We start from the raw sequence: 15,808 nt of genomic DNA on the forward strand, positions 1-15,808 counted from the left end.
ACCATACAGCAGCACTTCAGACTTTCCTTCATTACATTTCAGCTAAGCATTTGCCAGCCAGTGAAAGACTGACGACAGGCAGTTTTGGACTGCCAGAACCTAATCATACTCCCTGCTCCAGGAAAACAGAACCTGGGTATCGTCAGCATAGGCCATCACTTTAGCCCCCAATGACTCCGCAAGGTAAACTAGCGGAGTCACACAGAGATGTTAAAAAGCAGGGGCTAAGTGATGACCCCTGTGGCACACCGATAGTCACCTGCATAGGCACAGAGGCACATGGAGGAAGCCAAACCTGCTAAGACCGTCCTTCCAGGAAGAACCTGATCCATTGCAGAGCCGGGCCAGAAATGCCTATTTCCAATAAACGGTCGAGGAGCAGGGAGGTAGGCACAGTGTCAAATGCCGCCGAGAGATATAACCAAGGCTGCTCTCCCACCGGCATCCAAACACTCCCAAATCGCCTCAGTCACCGCTACCAGTGCTGACTCGGTGCTATACAAAGCACGGAAGCCAGATTGTGCAGGATGAAGCAGACCCGAGGCCTCAACATAGTTGGTAAGTTGAGACGTAACCACCTTCTCGCATACCTTTGCCAAACTTGGCAAAAGCGAGATGGGGCGGTAATTCTCAGGTAACAGAGAGTCAAGTGACGGCTTCTTGAGTAGAGGAAGAATCAGCGCCTGTTTCCATAGCATTGGAAAGTGAGCCTCATGAAATGATTTATTAATCAAAAAAAATTCACTTCTAGATTAATAGTGTCTGCCACTTCAGACAAAAGCCTGGCTGCACATGGGTCATTAGGTGAACCCGACTTAAGGTCTTTAAGGATTCTAAGAGAGCTGGAAAAATCGACCGACCTAAATGCAGAAAAAGTGGGGGCAGATTCTACCATTGGCCACGCAAGTACAGCACCTGTGGGCTTCCTACTAGAAGAAGAAAACATCTCTTGGATACTAATTATCTTGTCTCTGAAGAATTTCCCCAAAGTGTTGCACCAAGTCTCTGAGACAGGTGCGGCCGCCGCTAGGGCACTGGGGGCCAAGAAATTCTGCACAATTGCAAAGATTTCTTTAGAGTTGTTATTAGCACGCTCAATGCGGGCAGAGTAATATTGGCCTTTAGCCACTCCAATAGCCGCAGAATAGAGTTTTTGTTTAGCTCTAAGATTGTGTTTATCAATAGAGCAATAGCCACTGGAGTGCCATGCTCTTTCCAATATTTTGCATGCATGTTTCAAATTCCTCAGTTCAGGTGTGAACCAAGGCTTAGAGGGAGACTCTCTCCTCAGCTTAGGTGGACATGGTGACGACAAAGTAGCAACCGGCTTTGAGATCCAGTCAGCAAACTGAGCCAGATTATCCTCCAGGTCCCCCAAAAGGGAGGGCCGGGAGGCTGTCAGGAGGCCACTGAGATTACTGGGTCCATCTTCCTAGTAGATGGGGGGCGGTGGCGGTTGCCCGATCGAGAATAGTGCTTCATATCCCATGAAAAAAATATGGAAAAATTATCTGACCAAGCGACTGGCCTCGGCCTCACCACCGATATAGGAAAGTTTGAGCAAATGATGTCCAGAGTGTGCCCTCCTTGATGGGTGGGAACAAAACACTTTGTGAAAGGTTAGCCAAGTGTAGGGAGTCCAGAAGAGCTATAGAATCGGTCATCTCAATATGGCCAGTGCCTCCCCACACGTATCCAAAAAGCCCCCGGCTGCCAATAAATCAGAGACCCTCCCAGCGTAAAATGTGCAGAAAGATGTAGGCTAAAGTTCCAGAACCTCACAGTCACCCCAAAGGGTGGATATTTCACTGTGAATGGTCTGGCATTCCCTATACCAAATAGCCAGCCCACCACCTCTACCTACGGGGCGATCCACCGAGTGGACTTTGAAGCCAACAGGTGTAGCCAAGGCCACAATGGGATTGGAAAAGGCATCAAGCCAGGTCTCTGGAATAAACAATAGATCTAAGCCATTGTCAGTAATCAGATCAGCCACATCTACATAGTGCTTCTTCACTGATCTGGCATTGATGAGGCAAGCTCTATTATTCCCAGGCCTAAGTACTTCACCAGACATATCAATCGACGGATGCTCCGGCAAAAAGATGAACCCACGGTCCACACAAACATAATCCCTTGTAGGCACTGCCGACATACGACTATGAGACGGGCATGGAAAGGTCTGAGGGTTTTCAATAGCTCACTCGATAGGTGAATGACATTACTGCTCCCTGATTCGCCTTGAGCTCACCCTGAGCGCTGACATGGCGCTGACGGGCACAGACAGGCTTGTCTTCGGCGCACCATTGGCGCGCCGGCTGCGCGTCCGACCAGACGGCATTTGAATAGAGTGTCGCTAAAGCCAGCGTACAGCGTGAACAACTGGACCGCTGACCGCGAGCAATGCGGGTCACGTCCATGATGGCCGCTAGCCCTCAGTAATCTCCCACGAGTGCAGCCCAAGGAGGGTGGGTCTAGTGCATTCAATTTAAAATTTCAGATCGTGTCAGCGATGAGAGCATTCTTACAATTTATTTTAAAAATAATTCTAAAATGCCACAGTTCAAAATAAAAACTCCCCCCCAATTGACAGCCAAACAAACAGAAAAGTGCTATTTCAAATTTAGAAAAGTGATTGAAATAACCTTTTTCCAAGCGCCGCACGGCCAGACTCACTCCGTTAAATAGGGTTTGCCTAAAGCCGGCGTGCAGCGTAACAACTGGAACGCGAAACGCTGACCGCGAACAACGCGGGTCACGTCCAAGATGGCCACTAGCCCTCAGTAATCTCCCTCGAGTGCAGCCCAAGGAGCGTGGGTCTAGTGCATTCAATTTAAAATTTCAGATCGTGTCAGCGATGAGCGCATTCCTACAATTTATTCAGGCCCGGACTGGCTGTTGCGGGCACCGGGCAATCCCCCGGTGCACCGCAAGGGTGGGGGCCGGTTTTGGGCCCAAAGGGCCGTTTTTGTTACAGGGCCGTTTTTGTTTAAAGGCAGAACCAGATTTCAAACACTCTTTTGACAATCTCCCCACCTTTGCTTTTTCAAGGAACAAAAACCTGGGTGAACTATTAAAAACTACGAGAGAAGACAATAAAATATATCGTGGAACTCGCCCTTGCCTGCAATGTGGGAACGGCAACAATCTGATAGAGGTCATTACATCACTCATCTAATGAAGGGTCACAAAATCAAATTAAAAGTGAATGCAACATGCGACACGACCAACGTAATCTACATGCTGAAATGCCCATGTGGCAAAGTATATGTGGGCAAAACAGAACGAAAGATGAAAATAAGGATGAATGAACATAAGTCGAACATCAGAACCAGGAACATGAAATCATCAGTAGCGGTACATTTCAATGAAGCACACCACAATGTATCTCAATTACAATTTGTGATCCTTGAGACAGTTGAGAAACAAGAAGGCAGAGATAACAATCGATATCTGTTACAAAGAGAGAACCACTGGATGTACCTGCTGAATTCTAGTAAACCGAATGGTCTTAATGACCACTGATTCGGACCAATGCCCTTGCTTCAGGGTTGGACATGCAAGTGGCCGATCTGATTCGATTGCTTTCTTTTATGATACAGCATGCCGCAAACCTCTTTCAAGCTTAAAAAAAGCCCTACATAGACCCACTAGGAACCCAGAGGAAATTTCTAGTTTAAGAAAACTCTACAACTTAGCTAGACAGGATCGCAAGAGAGAAATCAAGAAAGAACTTTGGGCACAACTCCATGACAGCTGCCAAAGTAAGGACAGTGCTCAATTCTGGCAAGTGATTAGATCCCCGTTTCTGGCTGATAGTGCAAAGGGGCAGCACTTAGATGTCGCAGTCACGGCAGACGATTGGGTCACACACTTTTCCAAAATTTTTGGTCACTCCCCGCAAGATCTAATAGGAATAGACCACAGTGAAGCCCTTGTATTGAAGAATAACATCTATCCGATAAACATCTTTTTTCGTCATATGGAAGTTATCAAAGCACTTAAGGTGTCGAAACCAGACAAAGCTCCTGGTCCTGACGGAGTTCCAATGGACATCTTTCTTTACAATACGGAATTGTGGTCACCAATAATTACCCAAGTTCTGAGAGCAGTAACGTCTGTCGGGTTATTGCAGTCATGGTCAACATCAATTCTGCTTCCTATTTTTAAAAAGGGCGATCGTAATGACCCGGCCTGTTACTGGCCAATCTCCCTTCTGGATTCCATGGGCAAAATTGCAGGTCGAGTGCTCCTGGACCGTTTACAATCCTGGGCCCAGGAAAACAACATCATGACCGACCTGCAATATGGCTTCCAGAAGGGTCTTGGGACCGTGGAACAGGCCCTGAACCTCGCCCTCCTGACCGGAAAATACGTTGGTGCAAAAGGAGGTAACATCTTCCTCGTATATGTCGATCTTAGCGCGGCATTTGATTGCGTCCAACATGAAAAACTCTGGACAATACTTGGCGACCTCGGAGTGGATCCACCTTTAATAGTCTTCCTTCGGGAACTCTACTCGGATGCCACAGGGTCCGTCAGATTTGGTATTAACGGTGAGCTCACTCGCTCCTTCTCGATAATAAAGGGAGTAAGACAAGGCTGTGTACTGGCTCCCTTCCTGTTCAACCTTTACACCAATAGACTAGAGCAGGCCATGCTGGAAGGGAGCCAGGATCTGCCTCAGATAAACCACCGTCCAATACCGACACTGCTATATGCAGATGACTCAGTCATACTGGCCCGATCATTAAACCAACTTCAAAAACAACTGAACAAATACAGTAGTTTCATGGGTTCACTTGGCCTGAAAATTAACATAAAAAAGACCTTTACTATGCATATTGGCCCCAGGATCAAAAACCCCAAACCAATATTGGTGGACAATACAAGATTGGAAAAAACTTCTGCCTATCCATATTTGGGCATTCTCGTGGATGACGCTTTGAACTGGCGACAAGCAACGGCCAGTAGAAACCTTCTTTTTTAACGTGCAACATCGGCCGTGGTCTCTTTCTCGAGAAAATTGGGTAAACCAGCACCACCCGAACTCCTGAAAATATATTATGCTAAATGCCATCGTGTGGCTACTTACGGCGCAGGTGTTTGGGGTATGGCCCTATCGATTCCTTACAAGTAACAGAAAATGGTTTCATTAAATACCTGCTGGCCCTTCCGCAAAGCGCCCCGAACTATGCTTCACACAACGAGCTTGGCATAGAATACATTACAGACACGGTTCGCTCCCAACCAATCTTACTGTGGCATCGTATATGGACAAAACCTGAATGCCACCTGACACGTTCCCTGATTACAGACTGTATGGCTTTAACCAATTGGCATAAGATCCCTTGGCTGGTCTATGTGCGGAACTTTTTTCATGACCTTGATTGTAAGTCTTATTTTGACGATCCTCCTAGCTGCGAAGATATCTCTAGAAAACAGCTAAAGAAGATGTGCTTGGTCCACCTGAGAGAACTGCGCAATCAGGTGGAGATTATAAAAACCTCAAATAGTCAAATCTGTGCAATACAAACTGTAAAAGGTATCCAACCCTATCTGACCTACTACCTGTCCAATCAAGAGAAATACCTTCTGACAAGATTTCGTTTTAACACTTTCTTTCGTTTAATTTCCTTCCCTGGAATTAAAAATTGGTCCCGCACACTTACGAACTGTCCATGTGACGGACTATGTTCACAATCAACAATTCACGTTATTTTCTTTTGCAAATACTATAAATCACCACGAAAATCCTGGATACTCCCACTTCTTCAATCTTCAGGACATAGACTATGTTACCCAGCATTTTTTTATTTGCAGTGTTTAGATTCACCACATGTTGCAAAGTGTATAGCTACCTTTTTAAAAGCTACCATTAAGATACGTCAAAATTTATAAATGGTCATGAATTCTTTACTGTAAACATGACACACATTTACTTTTAATTCCTTTTTTAATTGTGTACTTTTTATGATTATTAACAAGTGGTAATCGAATAAAAGCTTATGAAACAGCTTTCTTTTATTTTCTGCCACATTGAACTTGACGATTGATTTTCATTATTTTTCATTTTTTTTAATCATTCATTAAGATGTATACACCAGTATCTTGCAGGCATGGTTGAATATTCAGTGTTAACTGCTCTTTTTCTCAACTAAGCTGTCTTTATTCGATCAAATTGCAGTCTATTGACTGTCCACGATTGGTAGACTCCCGATCACGTGATCGGAACTCCAACCAATCACGGCACGTAACACAGGGGCACACGCCATGTATTTTCTAACATCTACCGCGATTGACCGCCAATGCTGGCTGCTTCGCGTGAGATGAAGAAAGATCTTTGAGGAGACGCTGTGCGTCCGTAAAAGTGAGTTTGTGATGTTTTCAGCCCTATTACTGTAGATATAACACGAACGTTTCAGGGCAGTAACACGTTTTCCATTTTCTACAGCCTCTATTACGATTGTCAAACATGCAAACTTGAGAGTATTACACGTGAGTGATATCGAGCGTTTTTGACATTGTACATTCACTTCCACCTGGGGTTGCACTTTATTTTTTAATCACCCTATTTATTTTTAATCACGCTTCTCTTAGCTCGTTCAAATACACGTGCATGATGTATATGTATATTTTCTATGACTTACGAACAACATGAAAAAGTACATATTTTTTCTTGTTTCTTGTTTTCAGTACTTGTCCCAGATGAAGGGCCTTCAAGCCCGAAATGCATTGGACCTAACAAATGAAGTTTTTGAATGAAATGTAATACTTGAATGTATAAGACGAAGAACATGAACTTATGAACATAAAATAAGATTATTTCTTCACAAACTTGTCTACGAACTTTCCTAAATTAACTGCTTTTTGTGGCGTATTTAAAAACCACACAAGAGTGTGCGCCGGGGGATGCTTCCAACATTCTGTTGGAAGCACATCTTTTGACATTTAAGAATAGGGCAATAAGACAGAAAGTAGTTGTTTCATTGAAGTATATTTGTCTTTCATAAACTGTTTGTTATAGAAATTGTCAATTTAAAATGTCATGTGAGGTTGTTTGTAAAATATCATTTATCAATTTCTTTCATTCGTGTAAATGTTTATGATGTTTTTTGTGATATGAAAACTGAAAGACATTGTTTTCATTCTTCCGTCTGATGAAAATGCGAAAACTTAATCTAAGATATCAAGTGAAGAGGTTTGAATAAATGAACCAGGATAAACACAAGTTGTAAGTGTCTGTCCTAAAAGCTCAAACTATTTAAGCTTTCCAACATTGAGAGATATAGGCTTATCCCCAGTTGTATATATATTAACGCCCCTGCCTATTCTCTGTCCCGTGGGCCGAACTCCCACTTCTTTTTCAAACTTTTAGAAAGTGGACATTTCTTTGCTATTAAAGCTCTGTGTGCCTACAGCCTGTCTCCAGTACTGGAAAGTGTCTGGGGTAAGTACCGGCTTGACTTTTTGCATTCTCTCAACAGCCACAAAGAACCAACGCATTGTTGCTGTGTGGGAAAGTCGACTAATCTCCTCGACTGCTTGAAGAAACCCGGTGCATCATCTATGGAACCAACACCTCTAGGTTCAGCGCATCAAATTCCGAACACACACATCGCCAGCACTGCCTGAAGAAAATCAACACATCACCTTCACTGCAAGTTTCACATTCACGCATCATGCATCTGCACCCCGCATCTCGCTTTTCACCTCAAGACAACAGTGGTAGCAGACGCGGTGCAACCACCAAGAAAATTAGGCTTCTTCATCTGATTTTTCCTCCAATGGTCAGGCTTGGCCTGTAGGGGAAGACTTATTTTCTTATGCAGCTGCTGGACCATCACATCAAATCAGTGGAAGATGCAGATGGTTTAGTGGATCATGCAGGAAGTTTAATCACCTTTGGACAAAGGGTCTGCAGAGGGGGCCGATGAGTTAGAGATAGGTGGGGGTATTCCTCATTGTTTCCTGGTGCTAAAGAAGATGGCGGGTTTAAACCAATCGTAGATTTGCGCCCTCTGAACATCTTCCTCTGCTGTTCTTTTGTGAATCACCCCTGGGAGGCGAATGCCTCTCTGGGGGTTGTATTTTCCTTGTCATGCAGTACATTGAGACACTGTCCTAATTTTGAGAGAAAGAGACAAAAAGAAGTCCATTAATTGATGTCCACAAACAAGCAAATCTAAAAGTTATTTTCCAACACATACATTCACCCTAAACTGGCACCATTTGCAATAATACATTTTGTGAGGCACGTGCTAGCCTCATAGGTCCTACAAATGGCTTTATATCTGTAATCGCCTTGAGATGAAACCAATCACAACACATAAAACAATGGATGAAGAGATTGCTTTAGAAAGCTCTGACCTCTTAAAAAAGAATTGTAAATAACAGAATAAAAACTAACCATAAAAGAAAGGATTGGTGGTAGCTGGGGGTTTCATCATTTATGTGTGGTGTAGTTGCATTTCTTCCCTTGCTCAGTTAACGGGGTTCTATCAGCTGCATGTGTGGTGTATTTCCTTTTCTTCCTTCGCTTAGTGTGTGGTGTATTTCCATTTCTTCTCTCGCTCAGTTAGCGGAGGTTCTATCACCTGCATGTGTGGTGTATTTGCCTTATTTCCTCTTCGTGGTTAGATGGGGAGTTCCACCATCCACATGCGTGGTGTATATGCACTCCTTCCCTAGCTCAGTTAGCGGGGGTTCTAACAGGTTGCATCTGTGGTGCATTTATCTTCCTTCCTCTTCTTGGATAGCGGGGGTTCCATCCACATGTGTGGTGTATTGTCCTTTCTTCCTCTGCTCAATCAGTTGAGGTCCCATCATCTACATGAGAGGCATAGTTCCCTTTCTTCCCCCATTCATTTAGATGGGGTTCCATCATTTGAATGTTTGGTGTATTTTCCTTTTGATCATCCGCTCATTTGGCTAGGGTTACATCATCCTCATGTGTTTTATATTTCCCTCAGACCCTTTTCATTCCCTACTCAGTATGCTGGGGCTCTGTCATTTACAACCTACATTTATGTCACCTTATTCCACTTCAGGGTGTTTGAGGAGGACATTTCCATTCTGTCAGCTGGAGCCTTCCTCTAGTTGACTCTTCTTTCCACCTTACCAGCTGCATGTTTTTGCCGCCCTTCCCCACTAGTAACCGGGAAATGGAACACACCCCAACACATCTAGGGGGACATGCATCATTCTAAATACCGGTCGCAAAGGGGTAGATTCGCATTTGGGATGCATCAACCCAAATTCAAATTTGCAATTTAAGTCATCGCAAAATTTGCGATGACTTAAATTGCAAATCCATTTAGGGAATCGCAAATTGCAATTACCTAAATGCAATGCATAATGCAATTTTAAATTGCGATTTTGCAATTAGGGATCGCTTATTACTATCAATTTAAAGTTGATGTTATTTTGCGAAAACTTTGAAAAATGTACTACAGTGCATTTTTTCAAAGTTCCATGTTACACACACATGCCTTTAGGGGATGTGTGTGAGCAACATGTGGTCACATGGCAAATTCAGCGGCGCATCAGGGTGTCTTTTTGGCACCCTTGAAATTGCATGCGCAATTTGCGTGTAAATTGGTCATGCAATTCCCATTTATTCCTGAATGAATGGGAAGCTATTCCTTAATCGCGATTCGCAATTAAGAAATGTATAGGAATCACAATTTTTTTTGCGATTCCAACATGCATAAGGAATTGGGATTTCTTATAAATCTCAATTTAGGAATTGCAATTCCTTACTTTGATGCATGTGGCCCCTAGAGGAGCTTGGAGAGTTTCACTGGCAGAATTGGATGCTTGTTGAGTAATTCTCCGAGACATTTTGAAACAATGCTTTTGTGAGGGAGATACTGCTCAGAGAAGAAGTAAAAGTGAGAAGTTCTACACAGCGGGAGTGAAAATGTCATCTCCAAGTGGGAAGCTGCGTGTGATGCAACATAGCGAGAAATAATGAGGCACAGCTCTGTTTCCTGCCCTGGAGCCCAGCCTGTCAAAGCCAGCCAAGCCTGCTTCAGTACAACATATAACAACCCTACCTGAGACTGACGAGTGCTTCCAAGCAGGTGTCTGTTTACAGTGCAGCGAGCTGTGAAAAAGCTGAAGGAAATACCCGTATGCGTTGGTATCTAAGATGTTGCATACAAGCATAGACTGTGACAGGCGCATCACCTATGTAAAATGCTTGCATAGTGTATGAGATGTTACTTCAAACCCGTGATAGGCACAACTTTGTTTACATTGTAGCCTGTGCCCGCTGGTCCTATGGTGAAAGGCACAGCCTTTACTTGGTATTCTAGCTTTCCACAGAGCAGCACTGAGGGGTTGTGGGTGGACTGGAATGGTGCCACTCTTGCGGCGGGCACAGCAAATAAAAACAAAAACTGCCACCTGCCAAATAAGTGCCTAAGAGGGCTAATAAATACACAGAGTGGTCCTAGAGTGGTAGCAACGTGATGGAAACTAACAACAGGAAAGGCGCCTCCCTCTAAGTTCACAGAAGAGCACTGCCAAGTCCTCCTCCAGATTAAGGGGCAGATTTACAAGCCCCTTTCGCCACTTTTCACATGTTAAGAGGGGCTTGTAAATCTGCCCCTAAGTGTTTTGTTTGTTTACCTCCGCGTTGACAGACCACGTGGTGCAAGAGCTGAGGCTGCCAATTGAATCCCTGTCGCGCCAACAATGTGCGTAGTTGTTACTGTGCAATTCCTCCGTGTCAGATAAAGAGGCCATCGTGTTGGTACTTTGTAACTAGTCCATAGCGTATGAAGAGGCCACAGTGTACTTCTAAGCACTGACGGCAGCTCTCAGGCAGCATAGTGAGCGCAAAGACTCCTCCTGCTGGTGGCTTGGCCGGCAGGAGTGTATTGTCCCCTCGCCTCCCATGTGAACCCTTATGGCGGCCTGGTCACCCTGCTGAACCCGCGATAGTGGTCCGCGGCGTGCCTGCGGTGGGGGCCTGTACGATTCCCGGGCCACCTCGCTGTCTGACTCTGAGGGGGAGCTTTATCGACGGTGGCCTGATTGGGCCTTGTTGGGCTGGATGGTTGCGGCCTTGCAGTCTGAATACCCAGGCTGCTGAGGTGGTGAGCTGCACTGTTGTGGACTCTGCTTCGCAGCCGTATGTCCGGCCCTTTCATTTGCTCCCTACCCTGGTTGTCATGTGGGATGTAAAAATTTGTTTTTGAGACTAAGGGGAGGGGAGGCCAACGCCAGAGCGATATAAAGCGATGCGAGAACTCCTGGCCAAGGACAGGCCCATCTGCGTCTGCCCCACCCCCCCACTGTCCTAATATCCATTAAGGTACTGTAACAGTACCATAACAGGTATTAGGACAGTGGCTATGACTGCAGTGGAAATGACTGCATAACTCCTAGCTACAAAGCCTCATCTTGACTAAAGGTGACGCTTGAATTACTGTAGGCTCTTCCCATGGTTAAGAGGGGCAGTAAATGTATCTGTTAAACATTTGTCAACCCAGATTGCCTGGTGTTGCTTTAGAATGTCAAGCCACCCTTTTTAGGTCTCGGCCTGGCGAAAGCAGCGCATGCCCTGGCCTCACCATGCGAGGGCTTCTTGGAATCAATACGGATTCTGAAGCAATGTCCCAGCTCCGCCTTCAGTTTTCATTCGTGCGCATGGCATGGCGTCACAAATTATGCAAACGGCAGCGCATTGATTGCACTGGAGGCATTTCAATCCCTCCTGGTTACCACCCTGTCCCCTTTTGGCCTCGCCCAGCGGGATTGGATCTCTTACCGGCGGCGTGACACAGTAGCCTTAATATTAACTTGCTGCACCTTTTTTTTAAGCCATCGCATGTGTTTGTTATCGCGGGCAGCTCCAATTACACCGCGCTCAGTGTTAAAGTTAAGAAGTACATAAAGAAACCGAGCGCGGTGTCCGTAAAGCGGCGACACACTCAGTTTTAAACCTAGCGATTTTAGCGGGGTGGGAAGGCGGTTATTGACGTCATTTATGTCAATTGTGCCAGAGTGAGCGTGTTCTGAGACCTCCACTTTATAAATGAACATATTCAAAATTGGCGTCTGCGCATCTTGTTTTTTTTTGTTTTACTGCTTAGGGTTCCCTGATCTGTGAAATGTCCTTTTGCGCTCCCACTCCTGCCTCTCTCCCCCTGGTCCCCCTCCCTAATCACGCGTGGCACATGTGCGCAGCGGCATTAAATTGTGCTTTAATGGTTTCCCTCCTTCTCCCATTCTGGAGTAACCATTATGGTAAAGTGAGGTGGAAGAAAGAACTAGCAGGATTTTGTCCTGATTTTTTTGGACCGTGCCGTATCTGCCGTTGGTTTTTTCTGAATGGTAGAATCCCTTGTGAATGCTTTTTCCAAGAGTGTTTCCTTGTTGCAAAATGTGATCCCTACATATTGGAAGGCGATAATATTACTGATTGGTAATATTGATGGTGAACTGTCGCACCAGTGGAAGGTAAAATGGCAGTTTTTATCACTGCTTTAGGATAGAGGTGTGGTGTGCCTAGACTTGTACTCTAGAGTGAGTACTGCAGCGCTTTAGACGTTTCTTGCCTCATGCCACCTATGATGTTGTCATCTGCCAGTGAGAAGTTATTGCAGGAGGGTTCATCCCTCACAGAGCTATCTGTGTTGTCTTTACTCCCTCTTCCTCCCGTTGTCTTTTTGTGTTTACTCCCACCCCTTTCCGTTGTTCGTATTGTCTTTAATTCTCCCCCTGCTCCTGTTGTCTTTGTCTTTACTCCCGCCCCCTCCCGAAGACCAGCTGTGCCTTGCGCCAATCTGCCACCCAGATTGATAAATGACAAGAAGTATGGGGGAATGAATACCCAATTTATTTTCGGTGTAGTGCACAATTAATTACCCTAACGTTAATATATAATTCTACAAGGACCAATGTTCAATTAATTTGACACACATGCAAGCCATGGGACTAGATTCTGACCCAAAAATCATTCCAAAAGTATATTAATGAAAAAACACACAACAATATACATACACAATGACACAAAAGATATATATATATATATATATATACATATATATATAGAGTCCACCATGTGACTTCAACTATGCGGACATAAGAATGGACGCATTTAGATTCGTAAGGAAGCTAAAACTAAGGAAATATTTCAAGCTGCAACCCGGAAAAAAGAAATCTGGGGAAACACCGAGCAGCCCAACTCTATTGGAAGCAGGAGACCGCACAGGATTTGATGAAATTTGGGCTTTACAAGAGGAATCAGGTTCCACTAGCAACATCAAGTGTAGACCGAGCCATTTGCAATACCCCCTTTAAACCCAAATCCAGTTTTTTACCTACCATGACACATGACAACTTAGATGTATACCAAGAACTCATCTGAAAAGATCTGAAAAAGTTGTACAAAACTACGAATAGGAAACATGCTGCAATTAACAAAATGAATCAATGTTATAATAATTTGGTGAAGAAACTTGATTCCAATAAAAATATCATTGTCCGCCAAGCCGACAAAGGCGGCAATATTGTATTGTGGCCACGTAAAATGTACATTGATGAGGCGGAATCACAACTACAGGACTCGTCATGCTACAGGAAAAGCAACCTGGCCGCAATTAGAACAGCATGGCAAGACCAGAACTCGAAACTTGTTGCATGGAGAAGCGGCAATCTAATTTCAAAAGAGGAGTTTGACTTTCTTAAAAAGGTACACCCGGTGATACCATCATTTTATCTGTTACCAAAAGTACATAAATGTATGGACAAACCACCAGGACGTCCCATCATTTCCGCTATAAATAGCTCTACTGAAAACATGTCAATATACATCGATTATTTTTTGCATGACAATGTTAAAAGTCTGAATTCATATGTACAGGACTCATCGGATTTCATCCGTAAATTGCAAAATGTGATGTGGAATTCTGAGTGTTTGCTCATTACATTAGATGTATCCTCTATAAAGGCACAATGATGGAATTAAGGCAGTCAATCACTATTTAAACAAACGTGCCATCAATTTCTCTGCTCATAACAAAATGTCTATGATCAGGGTCTGTTTAGAGCAAAACTATTTTCTATTTAACAACCAAGTGTATCAACAGACCAGGGGGGTAGCTATGGGGGCCTTTTTTTCCCCCAGCCTAGCGTGCTTGCACATGGGCTGGTGGGAGGAACAGGTCCTCATGGGACGACACTTAACAACCATGCAGAATCATGTCCCCCTATACCTAAGATACATTGATGATCTTTTTCTGATCTGGCAGGGATCTATGCAGGAGGCACATTCTTTTGTGGAACAACTAAATATCAATGATCTGAATTTAGAGTTCACATCCACAATTAGTAAAACATCAGTCTGCTTTCTTGATATAGAGGTGTATGTGGAGGATAGTGGGTTGGCTACAAGATTACATAGGAAGCCGACAGCGGGCAACACTGTCCTACATGCGGCGAGACAGCACCCCCACCATTTGATACAAAGCATCCCCTTCCCTTCGGGGACATGCTGCGCATCAAAAGGATCTGCAGTACTGAATCAGAATGCCTCAAAGCCCTGGAGGCCAGTAAGCAGCGGTTCCTGGCTAGAGGCTACTCAGAGGGGATGTTACAGAAAGCAATAAATAGTTCGAGAGCAATCACTAGAACACAGGCCCTTACACCTAGGACATCGGATGATGCCGCTAGTGAGGAGAACATTTCAGGGCAACCAAGGGTTATTGTCACGTATAACAGACAATACAAAGAGATCAGAAAGATTTTCACCTGTAACTGGAATCTGGTGACAGGGGATCCTGTCATTGGAGATCTAGTAGGGAAGAAACCCAACTTAACCTACAGAAAAATCCACATCCATATCTGACAAATTAGTCAAGAACTACCTGGAGCAGCCACTTTCAGTAACTTGGATGGCACTAAACAAAGGATTTAAAAAGTGCCCCAACTGCAAAGCGTGCAGATATGGTTACAACAAAACTCAATACCAGGTCCCTTTCAAGGATGTTCCTGTACGAATAACAAAACAATTGACTTGCAAAACGGAATTTGCAGTTTATGTGTTGCAATGCCCTTGTGAGCTACGGTATGTATGAAGTACCCGACTGCCTGCTCACAAGCGGATTTTGCAACACATAAGGGCCATCACTACAAAAGACCAAGCATATCCGGTGGCCCGGCATTTTGAGAATATTCATGACAGTGATCCACAATATTTGCAGTACTACATAATCGATTGTGTGATGCCACTAAAACGGGGTGGTAATAGAGAAGCGCTATGACGAGTCCTTGAGACCAGATATATATTGGAGCTTGACAGCAGAACCCCAGGGGGCCTCAACGCAAGTGAGGATCTTTACACATGCTTATAGATCCTCGGGAAACATTTTTCTTGCAGAATCAGCTATATCAGGTCTTATTAAGGCATTACCCAGATGACTCCGCCAAATAACATCATGAGTGGGGGTCAATATAAATAGAATAGCCTGCCTATAAAAGAACTAACAGGAAAAAATACAAATTTTTTTACGGGTCCTCCTTTCCAAAAATGAATTCTACCCTTTATACTAGCACCAAGCACTTTATGATTATATTTGCACTAGATTAGCACAACTGTTCTGCACTGAAGGAGAGGTACAATGTGGTTTACATGTTCTAATAACATTGTATAGGCACTTTATACTATCCCACTTGGGATATATTTTGCACATGTGTTTTTTAACCCGGAAACTAAAATACGGGAACAAAAAATTTATATATATGTTTTTAACGATTGTTATACATGTATTTATTGCCCTTTGCGTATTTTGCACAT

Source organism: Lissotriton helveticus, chromosome 5_1 (genome assembly GCF_964261635.1).
Source record: "Lissotriton helveticus chromosome 5_1, aLisHel1.1, whole genome shotgun sequence".
Classification (NCBI taxonomy): Eukaryota; Metazoa; Chordata; class Amphibia; order Caudata; family Salamandridae; genus Lissotriton; species Lissotriton helveticus.